Raw genomic sequence first — 16759 nt, 5'->3', positions numbered from 1 at the left:
GGCAAGCGGCGTGGGAGGAGGAGAAGGTCGGGCGGCGGCGGAGGAGGCCCGGGCCGCGGGGGCTCTCCTCGGGCCCGGCGGGCCGCGGGCGGTGGCAGCGGCGGCTTGCCACATGGCAGGCCCGGAGTGGCTGCGGGCGGTGGCGTGCAGGTCGGACACGTCCGACTCGGCGCAGACGTTGTCCGGCGGCGGTGGATCTGGGATTTTAGGGTTAGGGACGAGGGGAGACCCGGGATTTCGGGGAGAGGCCTTTATATAGGCATAGAGGGGCTAGGAGAGTCCAAATGAGGTGCGGTTTTCGGCCACGCGATCGTGATCGAACGCTCTAGATGATGGAGAAGGCTTAGGTGGGTTCTGGGCCAAATTGGAGGGGTGTTGGGCTGCAACACACACGAGGCCTTTTTGGTCCCTCGGTTAACCGTTGGAGTATCAAACGAAGTCCAAATGATACGAAACTTGACGGGCGGTCTACCGGTAGTAAACCAAGGCCGCTTGGAAAGTCTCGGTCCAATCCGGAAATGTTTAGTCCCCACACACGAAAGAAAGCTAGAAATGACCACCGAAGGAGAACGAAGCGCCGGAATGCATGAGATGAACACGTATGCAAATGCGATGCACATGATGACAAGATATGGGATGCATGACAATGATAACAACACACGGAGACAAAGACCCGAACCCAAAAAAATAAAATAACTTAACACCGAAACGGCAAGAGTTGGAGTACAAATTGGGAAAGTTACATCAGGGGTGTTACAACACTCCACCACTACAAAAGGATCTCGTCCCGAGATCTAGGACTGAAAGAACGCCGAGTACTCAGAACGGAGGTGATACTCGCGTTCCCAGGTAGCTTCACGGTCGGAATGGTGTGACCACTTGACTTTGAGAAATTTGATTGACTTGTTGCGAGTCTTGCGTTCAGTCTCTTCAAGAATAGCAACTGGGTGCTCACGATAGGAGAGATCTTCTTGGAGCTCAATGTCCTCGAAGTTGACGGTGCGATCAGGAGTCTTGAAGCACTTTCGGAGCTGGGAGACATGGAACACGTCATGAACATTTGCAAAGTTTGAAGGAAGCTCGAGTTGATAGGCGAGGTCGCCTCTCTTGCTGACAATCTTGAAAGGTCCCACGTATCTAGGGGCAAGTTTCCCTTTGATACCAAAGCGACGAGTACCTTTCATAGGAGAGACGCGGAGGTAAACATGATCTCCGATCTCGAAAGCCAAATCACGATGCTTACTATCATAGTAGCTCTTCTGACGGGATTGGGCTGCTTTGAGGTTATCTCGAATGACTTTGCACATTTCCTCTGCCTCTGTGATTAAGTCATTACCCAAAAGCTGACGTTCACCGGTTTCAGACCAGTTGAGAGGGGTACGGCACTTCCTACCATACAGAATTTCAAATGGGGCCTTGCCCGAACTTTATTGGAAACTGTTGTTGTAGGAGAATTCAGCATAAGGAAGACAATCCTCCCACTTCATGACGAAGGAGATCACACAAGCCCTGAGCATATCTTCAAGAATCTGGTTGACACGCTCGACTTGACCGCTAGTTTGAGGATGGAAAGCTGTGCTGAAGCGGATGTTGGTGCCCATGGCCTTCTGAAAAGAATCCCAAAACTTGGAGGTAAAGATGCTGCCACGGTCTGAAGAGATCACTTGTGGGATACCGTGCAGAGAGACAATACGAGAGGTATAGAGTTCCGCCAATTGAGCTGCAGTGATCGACTCTTTGATAGGCAGAAAGTGAGCCACTTTAGTGAGTTTGTCGATGACAACGAATATAGCATCATTGCCACGCTTGGACTATGGAAACCCAGTCACGAAGTCCATCTCTATGTGGTCAAACTTCCATTCAGGAATGGCAAGAGGTTGGAGGAGGCCTGCTGGCCTTTGGTGTTCTGCCTTCACTCTTCTGCAGACATCACATTCATTCACGAATTGAGCGATCTCGCGCTTCATTCGAGTCCACCAATAAGCCTGCTTAAGGTCCTGATACATCTTCGTGCTCCCAGGGTGGATGGAGAGGAGAGAATTGTGAGCCTCGTTCATGATCACTTTACGGAGGTCACCTTTGGGCACAACAATACGATCCTCGAAGAAGAGAGTGTCCTTGTCATCAAGGCGGTAGCACTTGTACTTGGGTTGACTCTTGGCAACCCCAATCTTCACCTTTTTCACCATAGCATCAAGAAGCTGAGCTTGGCGAATCTGGTCTTCCAAGGTAGGAGAGACTTGAAGGTTGGCGGAAAGCTTCACAAAGCTCGGGTTGATAAGGCTTGAGAATCAGACTGTTACAATAAGCTTTCCTTCTCAAAGCGTCAGCAATCACATTGGCCTTGCCTGGAGTATACTCGATACTCGGATTATACTCTTGAATCATTTCGACCCATCGAGTTTGCCTGAGGTTGAGATTTGGCTGAGTGAAGATGTACTTGAGACTCTTGTGATCAGTGAAAATGTCCACTTTTCTTCCCAATAGAAGATGTCTCCAAGTCAAAAGAGCATGCACAACTGCCGCCAACTCGAGATCATGAGTGGGGTAGTTCTTCTCACTTGGCTTCAACCGGCGAGAGGTATAAGCAACAACTTTCTTCTCTTGCATCAACACTGCGCCAAGACCTTGGAGAGAGGCATCACAAAAGACCTCGTACGACTTGGATTCATCAGGCGGAGTCAGAACTGGAGCAGTGATCAATTTCTCTTTCAAAGTGTTGAAAGCAATGTCACACTCCGGAGACCAAATGTACTTGACGTGCTTCTGAAGAAGATTAGAGAGAGGCTTCACGATCTTAGAAAAGTTTTCAATGAATCTTCGGCAATAGCTTGCGAGACCGAGGAAGCTACGGAGTTGCTTCACGTTCTGAGGAGGTTCCCAATTCACAATTGCAGACACCTTCTCAGGATTCACGGCAATGCCCTTGGCAGAGATGATATGACCAAGATAAAGAACCTCATCGAGCCAAAATTCACACTTGGAGAACTTGGCGTAGAACCTGTGTTCTCTAAGCTTATCAAGAACCAAATGCAAGTGCTTGGCATGATCTTCCTTGTTCTTGGAGAAAACCAGAATGTCGTCGAGATAGACCAAAACGAAGTCATTGGTGTAGGCGTTGAAGATGAAATTCATCATGCGAGAGAAAGTCGGAGGAGCGTTGACGAGGCCAAAAGACATGACAGTGTATTCATATGAACCATAGCTTGTCCTGAAAGCCGTCTTGGGAATATCTTGCTCACGGATACGAATCTGATGATAGCCCATACGGAGATCAAGCTTGGAGAATACTTGGGCACCTTTGAGTTGTTCGAACAGCTCATTGATGTTGGGAAGTGGGTATTTGTTCTTGATGGTCTTCTTGTTCAATGGACGGTAATCAACACAAAGTCGGTCCATTCCATCCTTCTTATTCACAAAAAGAACACCACAACCCCACGGAGAAGAACTAGGCCGGATAAGACCCATTTTCTCTTGAATATCGAGTTGCTTCTTCAGCTCCTTCAACTCTTCAGGTCCGAGCTTGTAAGGACGTTTGCACACAGGTTCCGTACCAGGCTTAAGATCAATAACGAATTCAACTGGCCGGTGCGGAGGCATTCCTGGAAGCTCTTCTGGAAAGGCGTCTTGATATTCGCAAACGACTGGAATTTGCGGGATAGCATCCAATTCACCCTTCTCATTGAGAGAAAATAGACGGATAGTATCATCACGAGCGACAAAGACAATTACATCCTCAGACGAATGAGTCAATTGAATCTGCCTGGCTGGACAATCAAGCTGAGCCTTGTGCTTAGTAAGCCAATCCATTCCAAGAATAAGATCAATATCCGAGTTACCAAGAACCATTGGAGAAGAAAGAAACTTGTAATCGCCCAACGTGATAGTAACATCCGGAGCCATCATTTTGGTGTTCATGAACAAACTCGGAGAAGAAACCGCTATCGGCTTAGGCAAATCAATAGTATGCACATCATGCATAGATGCAAAAGGCTTCGATAAAAATGATAAAGATGCACCAGTTTCAAAAAGAACTCTTGCGGGAATGTCATTAACAGGAAGGTTACCCATGATCACATCTGGTGAGTCCTCTGCCTGAGCTGCATTCAGCAAGTTGACTTTGGCGGACTTGGGGTTATGCTTGACCACAGTTGTACTTGCCGATCTCACAGGATGAGGAGGAAGAAGATGCCTCTGGTTGAAACACTTGTTGGCATAGTGACCCTTCTATTGGCACTTGTTGCACGTGACCTCTGAAAGCGGACGGTGATACGGAGCACTCGATCTTGGAGCTTGAGACGAAGTCTTGTTCTGAAAGCCAGGGTTGGGTGGGTGGGAAGAACCACTGCCACCTTTGCTCTTCTGCTGATACGGCTGACGGAATGGAGGAGGAGGAAGCCAATACTTCTGCTGCTTGGCCACTTGAGTAGAGGAAGAAGGAGTAACATCTCTGAGTCGCTTCTTGGAAGCATCACACCTCAACTGAGCAGCCTCTTGCTTCAGTGCCATGTTGTAGAACTCATCATACCTCAAGGGCTCAAAGAGAACAAGAGCTAGCTGAATTTCTTCTTTGAGGCCACCCCTGAACTGATATATCATGCTCTTCTCATCAGGGACGTCCTGCTTGGCAAAGCGGGCGAGCTTCTGGAACAACTTGTTGTAGTCATAGACAGACAAAGAGCCTTGCTTCAGGTTGCGGAATTCCTCACGCTTGCTTTCAACCACGCTCTAAGGAATATGGTGAGCTCAGAAATCTTGACGGAATTCATCTCAAGTGATAACACATCCACCTCTGGAGTCCTTGTACTGCTGGAACCATTCTGCAGCTTGATCTTTGAGTTGGAAGGAAGCGAACTTGACAAAGTCCTCAGGCCTGACGTTACTGCACTCGAAATGCTTGCACAGATCCACGAGCCAATCCTCAGCATCGGTTGCCTCAACACAATTGCTAAAAGTCTTTGGCCCATTAGCAAGGAATTGGTTGAGTGAAGCAAAGTGATTCTGATTGTTGCCTTGATTCCCTTGGTTGTCTTGATTGCGCTCTTGAAGAATTTGCATGATCAACTGTGTGTTTGCATTGGTTGTGGCCATCACAGCTTGCCATGCCTCCGGAGGAGGTGGTGGTGGTGGCGGATCAGGATTTGGAGTCGTGCGCGTTGGAGGAGCCATCCTGAAGAGGTTGACATCCATTAGCACATTGATAGGCAAATATTGAAGCTGAATCCAACGGAATGAAAATTGCAACATATAGTCTTCACATCCAAACAAAATGAACGAATGCATTCCTCTTGAAATGGTCACATATCCATAAATTGAGAAGCCACATAGAATTAAGGTAGAGAAATAAATCAACAAGGTACGGATCAAGAACGAATAATCGGTAAGAAATCCCAATGTCAAACCAATATCCGTGGAAGAAGAACTAGAGCTACAAGAATTCCCACCTATGAAACTCCCGAACCTTTCCGGTTATGCAATCAGGTGTTGGGGATACAGGGGAAGCATAATATCTCACCCAAACTATCAAATCCTACATCCAGCTGTATCCATCCTTCAACACATAACCAAGAAACCTTCGGAAACCTTCTACCTCAACCTTCAAAAAGCATCCGTTATACAAGTTATGGCGATACTCCCGAACTCCCGCCCAGTACTGGGTGGCGTCGAGGTTATCTCACCAACGAACTGCATAAAAGAGATTTTCGATGTCGGCGTACTAAACTCAGGTATTCCAGAACTGCAACGATAAAATTATGATGACCACACCTCAGAGCTCAACTCCCCGGGACACTTCCACAAAACCCCTGACAGGGGGCACCAAGACAATGTTCTCATCATAAAACCATCGGAACGATTCCAAGATACCCGCGTGATCCTAAATTTTTTTTAGTGAAATTTGAGAAGAGAAGAGTCAAAACTCTACGTCAGGATGCCTTACCAGAGTGATGAGGAGACTGGGAAGTAAAAAGAATTCCTAAACTCTCCGATATATAATTCTTAAATGACTCAAAACATTTTTCTAGACACAACTCGGCTGCTAAAAATGATCAAGCAATGGGGCTCCTAAGGTCGGGGAAGGCTCTGATTACCAACTTGTAACACCCTCGATGCGACTATAGCTCCCACGTGTCGAGGCACGACTTAGAGACATAATCGCATTGACGGCATATGTCGCAAGTTAGGCAATCTTCACAACATCCCATGTAATATAAATAATAAAGGGGAGATAACATAGTTGGCTTACACTCGCCATGTCAATCAAGTACATAAATAACATTACGTCATCCAAACACTCATGGCCCGACTACGGCACCAAAATAAAAGAGAACCCAACATGCGACACGGTCCCGATCACCCCCAACTGAGCACCACTACTGATCATCAGGAAAGGAAACATAGTAACGTTGAGAGTCCTCGTCGAACTCCCACTTGAGCTCAAACGCGTCACCTGGAGCGGAATCATCAGGCCCTGCATCTGGTGTAATAGTAATCTGTGAGCCACAGGGACTCAGCAATCTCGCACCCTCGCGATCAAGACTATTTAAGCTTATAGGTAAGGCAAGGTAAAATATATGTGGAGCTGCAGCAAGCGACTAGCAAGTATGGTGGCTATCCTATTCGCAAAAGAGAGCGAGAAGAGGAGGCAAAGCGCGAGCGAGAAACTAGAGAACAACCTGCGCAAACATTACTCCAACACCGTGTCCACTTCCCGGACTCCGCCGAGAAGAGGCCATCACGGTAACACACTCAGTTGATTCATTTTAATTAAGTTAAGGTTAAAGTTATCTACAACCGGACATTAACAAATTCCCATCTGCCCATAACCGCGGGCACGACTTTCGAAAGTTCAAATCCCTGCAGGGGAGTCCCAACTTAGCCCATGACAAGCTCTCACGGTCAACGAAGGAATAGACCTCCTCCCAAGACGTTCCGATCAGACTCGGTATCTCGGTTCTTCAAGACATTTCGACAGGTTAAAACAAGACCAGCAACACCGCCCGAATGTGCCGACAAATCCCGATAGGAGCTGCACATATCTCGTTCTTAGGGCACACTCAGATGAGCAAGACGTCGGGTAGGCCAGCCCAGAGTTGCCCCTGGTAGCCCCGGACATCGCTCGGTGGGACCAACACTCGGAGGAGCACTGGCTCGGGGGGGGCTAAAATAAGATGACCCTCGGGCTCCGGAAACCCAAGGGAAAAGAGGCTAGGTGGCAAATGGTAAAACCAAGGTTGGGCATTGCTGGAAAAGCTTTAATCAAGGCGAACTATCAAGGGGTTCCCATTATAATCCAACAGCGTAAGGAACGCAAAATCCGGGAACATAACACCGATATGACGGAAACTAGGGTGGCAAGAGTGGAACAAAACACTAGGCGAGAGACCGAGCCTTCCACCCTTTACCAAGTATATAGATGCATTAAGATAACAAGATAATATGATGATATCCCAACAAGTAAATAAATGTTCCAACAAGGAACGGCCTTCGATCTTCACCTGCAGCTAGCAACGCTATAAGAGGGGCTGAGCAAAGCGCTAACATAGCCAATCAACGGTTTCCTAGGACATGGTGGGTTAGAGGTTTGACATGGCAAATTTGGGAGGCTTGAAAGCAAGTGGTAGGCATCGTAGCATTGGCATAGCAAAAGAGCGAGCAAACTAGCATAGCAAAGATAGTAGTGATCTCGAGGGTATGATCATCTTGTCTGCACAGTTGTCAGAGTAGACTGGATCCTCGAAAGAAAAACTCAACGGGCTCCTCATTAGCGAACTCGTATCCCGGCTCTACCCAAACAAGACAAACAAGCAACAAGGACACAATCAACCACGTGCAAGGATCAAACAATATGATGCAAAGATGATGTGCTATGCGGGATGCGATGCGGGATGCATATGCAAGATGTGACAAGAAATGCATGAACCTGGCCTCAACTTGGGAATCCAAGTGTGCCACTGGAAAGATGAGATGAAATCGCTTGAAAACGATATAAAGAACGCCGGAATCGGAGTTACGGTTTGGAAATGGCAAGCGATTCAAATATGACACCGGTCTGCGATTTACAGCAAGTAGCCATCTAAATGCAACAAAATGAACATGCTACAGCACCCAAACATGACAACAAAGTACATGGCAGGGATGCATTCAAGATGCTTAACAAAAGTCTAGCACTGAGCTACGGCCAATTCATCCATTAACAGGTTCAAACAAGCATGGCAAAAATGCATATGGCAAACAGATCTCAGACTTGGTGAAATTAACACTTGTCTGGAATTTCAGATCAGGTAGCACTCTTCGGAGCAACAAAACTACATGCTACAGGACCTGAACATGGCAAAGTAAAGCATGGCATGGAGCTACTCAAAGAGCTTAACAAAAGTCCCTTGGTGACCTTGAGCCAAAAGGGATCAGAAAATACAATTGCAAGCATGTGAACATAGCAAAAAAATTATCAGTTTTCAGCCTTAGTGAAAACTGGAGCATGCTGAAAACAGATATCAAATAGGCATGTTTACGAGCTCGATGCACTCACTACAGGGCAAGTCATGACAAGCTAAGAATACACCCATCAAGAAGGAACAAAATGCAAGCTAGACATGGCAAGAACAATAATCTAGCATGCACGGATCAACTACAACAGCATCGGCAAAATTGCAAACAAGTTGACAATCTGCCCAGATTCACAAAGTAGCAAAAGTAGAGCTCGATCGACTCAAGCTAGGGTGCTCCATAATTTCAAACAAAGACATGGATGGATAGATCACTACAAGATTAACAAAACATCCTTACTGATCATCCTCAAAAGAGGCACGGATCACTAGGAAACAACATGAACATATGGCCATATGAGATAAACAGCTCAAGGACTTAGTGGAAATGCTAAGTCCCTGAAAACAGGAATACCAAGTGCACCACTTTGCAAGCTTGTGCTAGGCACCACACACATCACATAAATACATGGGTTGCACCTCTGGAAAGATGGCAAAACCCTTAAAAAAACATATGTAGAGCTCAAGGGCATATCATGCACACATTAATCATGGCAAAAATGACAAGGCTAAATGGAGTAGCAGATCTGACAATAATCTCAAGTAGCCCTCTTCTAACAGCATTTCGGGCATCAAGATGAACTAAAATGAAAATGATGCAATGGAATGAAATGATGTACTCTCTGAGATGAACATTTTGATATGCTATATGCCAAAAACGGAAGTACGGATGCAAAGTTACGAGGCTATGAACATGAGCATATGGGCTAGGGTTGCGAGAGAAAAAGTCAACCCGAGGAGATATTTTCAGATCTGGATCGCATGCGGATCAAGGTTCGACGGAATCTCACTGGAGTTCACTGTAGACAGCCGGAGGCAACGAGGAGGACGGCGGAGAGCGGCGGGGTCGCCGGAGAGGAGGCGAGGCCGAGGGCGGCGTTGAGGCGGCGGCGAGGCGGCACAGACGCGGCGGCCGGGCAGCGAGCGGCCGGGCGGCGAGCGGCGGAGCTGCGGAGGCACGGCATCGGCGCGGTGGCGGCAGGGAGCCGGCGAGCGGCGCGGGAGGAGGAGAAGGTCGGGCGGCGGCGGAGGAGGCCCGGGCCGCGGGGGCTCTCCTCGGGCCCTGCGGGCCGCGGGCGGTGGCGGCGGCGGCTTGCCACGTGGCAGGCCCGGAGTGGCTGCGGGCGGCGGCGTGCAGGTCAGACACGTCCGACTCGGCGCGGACGTTGTCCGGCGGCGGCGGATCTGGGATTTTAGGGTTAGGGACGAGGGGAGACCCGGGATTTCGGGGAGAGGCCTTTATATAGGCATAGAGGGAACTAGGAGAGTCCAAATGAGGTGCGGTTTTCGGCCACGCGATCGTGATCGAACGCTCTAGATGATGGAGAAGGCTTAGGTGGGTTTTGGGCCAAATTGTAGGGGTTTTGGGCTGCAACACACACGAGGCCTTTTCGGTGCCTCGGTTAACCGTTGGAGTATCAAACGAAGTCCAAATGATACGAAACTTGACGGGCGGTCTACCGGTAGTAAACCAAGGCCGCTTGGCAAGTCTCGGTCCAATCCAGAAATGTTTAATCCCCACACACAAAAGAAAGCTAGAAATGACCACCGGAGGAGAACGAAGCGCCGGAATGCAAAACGGACAACGGGGAAAATGCTCGAATGCATGAGATGAACACATATGCAAATGCGATGCACATGATGACAAGATATGGGATGCATGACAACGATAACAACACACGGAGACAAAGACCCGAACCCAAAAAAATAAAATAACTTAACGCCGAAACGGCAAGAGTTGGAGTACAAATTGGGAAAGTTACATCCGGGGTGTTACAAATATCGATGGTGTTTCCAATAACCAGGCAATCAGGCCATAAGGTTGTAATAGACAAAGCGCGCTCAGGGAACTTATGCTATATTACCGTGAAGTGTAAGAAGCATCTTCGAAGAAAATAGTACCCCCACCGATACCTTTCTTCGGTGCTCATTGCTATTATGAGACTTGTGCAATAGATTTTTTGTACTCATGAGTTCCGTTGTGTGCCGACCATCATTGAAAACTATAAGAGCGCTAGCTTTCGGCTTCACCCAGTCTGAGGTCCGGCTCGGGCGACCCGATCATGACAATCGCAGAGGTGCTCCCTTTACTCCCTAGCCGAACAATCGGGAACGTAGGGGTAAGCACAGGAGCGAGGCAACCCAACTTGCAAATCGCTTAAGTCAATATGGTGCATATTGTGGCGTAATACACGAAGACCGACAACCGAAGATGAAGAATAGTTTAGAAGAATCGAGGAGCGTCTCTAACTTCAAGACCGGTTCAGGGGGCTACTGACGGTGTCCTGGACTAGGGGGTACTCACCACGTCATCTCCCGATCTGTTAGATTGGGCCGAGGACCCCCATGGACGTATACTCATGGGCCAGTTCGGACAGCTGCCGCATACATGGAAGATTCTACAAGACTTGGTGATCAAGACAAGGACTCCTCCCCACCGGCGTATTCGGCTAGGACTCTTGTTATCCTAGGCCTCTGGTGCATTATATAAACTGAGGCCAGGCTAGTCGATAGATATATACATACAATCATACCATAGGCTAGCTTCTAGGGTTTAGCCTCTCCGATCTCGTGGTAGATCAACTCTTGTAATACCCATATCATCAAGAATAAATCGAGCAGGACGTAGGGTTTCACCTCCATCAAGAGGGCCTGAACCTGGGTAAAACATTGTGTTCCCTGCCTCCTGTTACCATCGATCCTAGACGCATAGTTCGGGACCCCCTTCCCAAGATCCACCGGTTTTGACACCGACAATGCCCTTCTTCTTGTTGGTGTGACAGTCCTTGAAGATTTCCACAGCATTTGGTTCAGGTACTTTTTGGTCCTTACGGGCTTTCCTCTGCATTTCAAACAAGTCAATATAGATCTAATAATATGGTACAGCGAAAAGAGTGAAATAGCAGCTAATTACAAGAGCCTCGCAGTGTGCAATATAGCTACGAGATCCCGTCGTCTGTTGGAATTTCACTTTCATACGGTTGGCCTTGTTCTTTGAATAGTTCACCTACAAGAAGATAGATTTGTGTGGCACATGCATAAATAGGACTTCAACATGTGATCTGATCACATATATATAATGTACCTGATACTTCGGATCAGACCAGTGTTTAACAAGGCCCCTCTAGTCTTCATCCGATATATTTTCCACTGGAGATGTTTGGGAAAGTTCACTATTAGCCTTGCCTTCAAAGTGAGTTTTCCTCAAGTTATACCGATATTGTCGCAGAGCAGACTAGAAAACATGGGTGCAAGCTTGTCTGGTTGCATCATCTTGGCTATCCAACTTGAACCTCATCTATTGAAAATTATGGGAGTCTCATTATCAGCAACCTAGAAAGTATGGGACAGAGCAAGACGATATTACTAGTTTCCATACATAACCATACTTAAAGATAAATGGTCGAGGAAGGTGTTGAATTGGGTTTCGTCTTTGTCATTCCTGTACTAAATCCATGTTGGGAGGATACGTACATGACACATAACGGCAACCGCTACCTCTGCTAACTTGGCTCACTCTATAGCATCACGCGGCCTTTTTAAACCTGCCAAAAAATGGATCTCCATTCTTCCGCCTCTAGATTTAGTTAACCTATCGAGCATTATCCCTAATGTTTGTTTCCTCTTGCGCCTAGGTGCTAGTCCAACAACGAACATAGGAAGTGTTAGTGTACATCAAACTGTGAGACTACATATAAAGAAGCATGCAACTGTAACTTGACTCCAGCAACTACCTTCTTGCTGTTGAAGCTCAGAAGGTTCATCTGATATTGCCAACTCATCTTGTGTCAAGAGTGCTTGGGAAGTAGTGTCAGGTGGCAAGGGATCTTGGGAACGTGCTGCTAGCTCAGTTGACGCACGAGTAAGTCGTGTAGCTGGTAGTACTGTGGTAGGTGTTGCAAGAACTAGGGATGTCTCTGCTTGTTTGGTGGCAGCTATTTGTTTCTGTTTGGCTTTTTTTGCAACTCGTGTAGCATGGGATGCCGTGTTTGTAGAATTTTCCGCTGTACTTTGACCTTCTATTGCACCAACAGTACCAGCAGAATCTGCAGGATTCATCCTCTTCTCATTCCCTGCCATTCTATGTTTCTTCCTCTTTCTCTATGCCATGTTAAGTCAAGCCGACAAGAAAAATGAATAACAATTTAGTTCTTCAGAACAAATTGATGCGTGATGTAGACGAACTGAACTTTGATGTTAGACAACCACATGATAGGAGGATGTAATATGTATGAAAAACAGGACGGAAGAGATAACCAGAACTATGATGTGTAAACTAAGAAGAAGACATTTCACCAAATTAGAAGCAATGCAATGGAAGGTAGACACCATATGAAGGTGCTACAAATATCGCTCTGCCAAGTTAACAGTGTCTCATCATAAATGGCGTTTAAACAAATGTGAATCAGTACAAGAAATAAATCATATGCAAGATGCAAACAACATCACACTACCATGTTAGAGGTCTCTCGTCATTAGTGCCATTGCATATTCACAGCATTGCATATTCATAGCTTATGATGTGTAAACTAAGGAGAAGGCATTTCAACAAATTAGAAGCAATGAAAGCTAGACACCATATGAAAGATGCAACGAATATCACTCTACCAAGTTAAAAATGTCTCGTCGTAAGTGCCATTTCAACAAATTAGTAGTACAAGCTAGAAAAGAATGTGAGATGTAACCTATATCACACTCCGAAGTCAAATGTGCATTATGATAAGTGATTGTTGCAGGTTACACAACAGTAGTAATTTGATGTAAGAACATGGTGTGATAGACATATATTGTATGTTCTAGAAATAGGAACACGTGTCTTATTCAAGTATAATGTGTAAAGTAAGCAGATGGAATTCAACAAAATTAGAAGCAATACAAGCTAGACATCATACATAACATGCAACCACATATAACAGTGCCAAGTTAGAGGGAGCACCGGTGATGCTGCACTAGGGGAGACGTGCTCATCATAAACATAGCTTTGTTGAGTGTCTATGCATGTGTTGTCTTGGAAATCATCTTGGGGGTGTGGAGGAGTAGAAACTGTAGAGGCCCTCCGTTCAGAAGGAGCACCTTTATCCGCTGCCTTGCTAACTTCCTTCCGCTTTATTGATTTTGAATTGTCAAGTAAAACCGACAAGAAAAAGCAATAAAATTCTCTCTTCAGAACTCATTCATGCATGATACTGACAATCACTACTTTGATGTAAGGCAAACACATGATACCAGGATGGAATATGTATGAAAAATAGGACGGCATGGCATGTTCACAACTGTTTGTGTAAACTAAGCAGAAACCATTCCACCAAATAAGAAGCAATGCAAGCTATACACCACATGAAAGATGCAACCAATATGACTCTGCCAAGTTAAAAGCGTCCCATCATAAATGGAATTTCAACAAATTAGAAGCAGCGCATGCTATAAATCATATGAAAGATGCAACTAGTATCGCACTGCATATACTAAAGGTGTCTCGCCGTGTTGATTGATGCGGGATATAAAAAAACAATAGTTTTATGTAAGGACATGCTTAATAGACAGATGTACTATGTACTAAATACAGGAAGGCATGTCACATTAGCAGGTATAATGTATAAGCTAAGCAGACTAGCACATGCAGTTTAACCAGATTGGAAGAATTACAATCTAGACACCATATGCAACATGCAACCACATATCACGCTGCCAAGTTAGAGCAAGCACCTATGATGCTAGTGTAGGGGAAATGCTGTAATCAACTACAGAGCTACGTTCACTATCTTCATCTAGCATTTCTGTTTCTTGAGAATCATGTCGGGAGGCTGACGCTGCATTCTTTAAATGAGGAGTAGTCCCCTTGCCTGCCTGCCTGCCTCGTCATAAGTGATTGATGAGGGATACACAAGAACATTAGTTTGATGTAAGAACATGGTTAATACACATATGTACTAGTATGTACCAAAAACAGAAAGGCATGTCATATTCAAAGGTATAATGTGTAAGCTAAGCAGATGCAATTTAACCAAATTGGAAGCAATACAAGCTAGACATTCGGTTGGAGTGGTGAGCATGATCATCTAGGACCTGAGAGCCTGGTGGGAGCCGGGCTGCTTCACCACCATCGCAGCTTTTTAGTTGGCTTCCAGGTGATGCATATCTTTGCTAGGCTTGTCACTGGCTCGGCTAGTGCCCTGACTAGCTATTTGTCTTCTGGTGCTCACGGGATGGTGGTTCATGTAAAAAAATATCTTTCCTTATCTTACCGACTTCGGCCTTTCGAATACAAGCTGGACACCATATGGAACATGCAACCACATATGACACCGCGAAGTTAAAGCAAGCACCTGGGATGGTGGTTCATTGCGAGCGAGGTCATCAACTCCAGAGCTACGTTTACCGTCTCCATGTGCTGACATTGCACCCTTTATAACGCTGTAACGTGTCTTGCCTACCCGCATACGAAGCTGGAGTGACTTCTCTCTTTTCTTTTTGGCTTCTCTCATGGCAGCAGAGTCTGAAATACCCTTGCATAAAAACACAATAGTGAGAGTAAGGGTGAAGTGTGTGCAGAACTAGTGCACTGTAAAAGTAGCAGATAGCAGGTGGCTGAAAAATAAATGACAGGAGACATATGATAGCTCTACAACATTGCATGGCAAACAAAATTAGATTCTACTCCGTATGATTTTGTAATATATGAGCACATGAAATGCAGGTACTCCTCCAGCACACCACCACATGTGGTCATATCTAAGATAACAGTCGACTAAAAAAATAGGTCAGTCGATTTTTTAATGAACCGTCCGATCTATAAGGAACGGGCAGATGGCCTTCGTCTACCTCCCGCCAGCCACTATTGACGACCTTTCTCGAACCGCCAGCGACCATCGGCCCAGACCCCTGCCTCCGCCGCCCCGCCCTCCCATCGACCTCACACCACCGCCATGCTTGGCAGCGCCCCCAGGCCATCCCTTTAATCCAGGCCAACCTCCAGATTGGGCGCCAGTAGCTCTAGGCCGCACATGCCCCTAAGATAAACACCAAGGCGTTGCTTCCCCGGCGTAATAGGCGTACTAGCGCCTATTACACCGGGGAATGCTTCTGTTAATTGGGAATAAACTGGCCAGAAATTGAAATTCAGGGGGGCGGCGGACCTCTAGCTAAGGTGAAATAGTATATGAGGAGAAACCTTGTGCATCGCGAGTTACTAGGAACATCTAGTATCAAGAAGAAGCGGTCAACTAGTGTCTTCCGTGGGATGAATACCGTGCAAGCAGAGACGTAAGATTTGCACGAATAAGGGAAGATGAGTACCTTTTTCGGTTGCTGGTGTGGTCAACTCCAGATGTCGCGCCAATCTTCTTCTTTTTACTAGGGAAACCGATGTTCTGGAGGGTGCAGGCTTGGACGAACCCATGGCCAAATTGTTGACTGTGTTGCCGTGGTCGTATGTCGGCGGAGGGTAAGTAGATCCGAGGCGGCGAAGGACGGCGTAGCAGGAACTACACCGGTGCGGTGGAGGGTGGCGAAGTTGGAGTGGCAGCGGTGAGGCGCAGGACGGCGTGGTTGAACTGGCTCGGGTTGTAGTGACCAGACCTCAAACGGTCCAATCTCTGTGCTCCGGTGTCATCCCTGGATCAGTAATGCTGACACCACACAGTACTTGAACGATTTATAACAGAGTAGCAATCACACACTTATTACATCGAGCAAGAGAACTTATTACAATAAATATGGCTTAAGGCCATCTAATAACGATAACAGCGGAAGGCTTGGAAGATAAGTGAGTCCATCAACTCCAACGACATCACTGAGTATAGAACCACGACCTAAAAGCACCTTACTCGTCGTCTGAAAAGTCTGCAACATGAATGTTGCAGTCCGAAACGGGTCAGCACATGGAATATGCTGGCAATGTAACACATAGAGAGCAATGAAAGAATAAGACTATACTACATGCATATTTGGCTGGTGGAAAGCTCTATGGTTACAGTTTTGCGTAAAGCCAATTTTTCCCTACTTCAAAGGAATAAATTTTATTTAACTATCATGGTAATTATTAAACATTGAGAGTGTAGACACCCTCTCAATCCCAATTAAGCATCATCATTAAAAACCCAACAAAATTAATTTAGAGTAACATGATGAGATTCACATGATAATCCAAGTACTAGATACTCAAGATGTCCATAACCGGGGACACGGCTAACCATGATTAGTTTATACACTCT

The sequence above is a fragment of the Triticum aestivum genome, chromosome 1A (assembly GCF_018294505.1).
Source record: "Triticum aestivum cultivar Chinese Spring chromosome 1A, IWGSC CS RefSeq v2.1, whole genome shotgun sequence".
In the NCBI taxonomy this organism is placed as follows: Eukaryota; Viridiplantae; Streptophyta; class Magnoliopsida; order Poales; family Poaceae; genus Triticum; species Triticum aestivum.
This window is presented reverse-complemented; position numbering follows the sequence as displayed.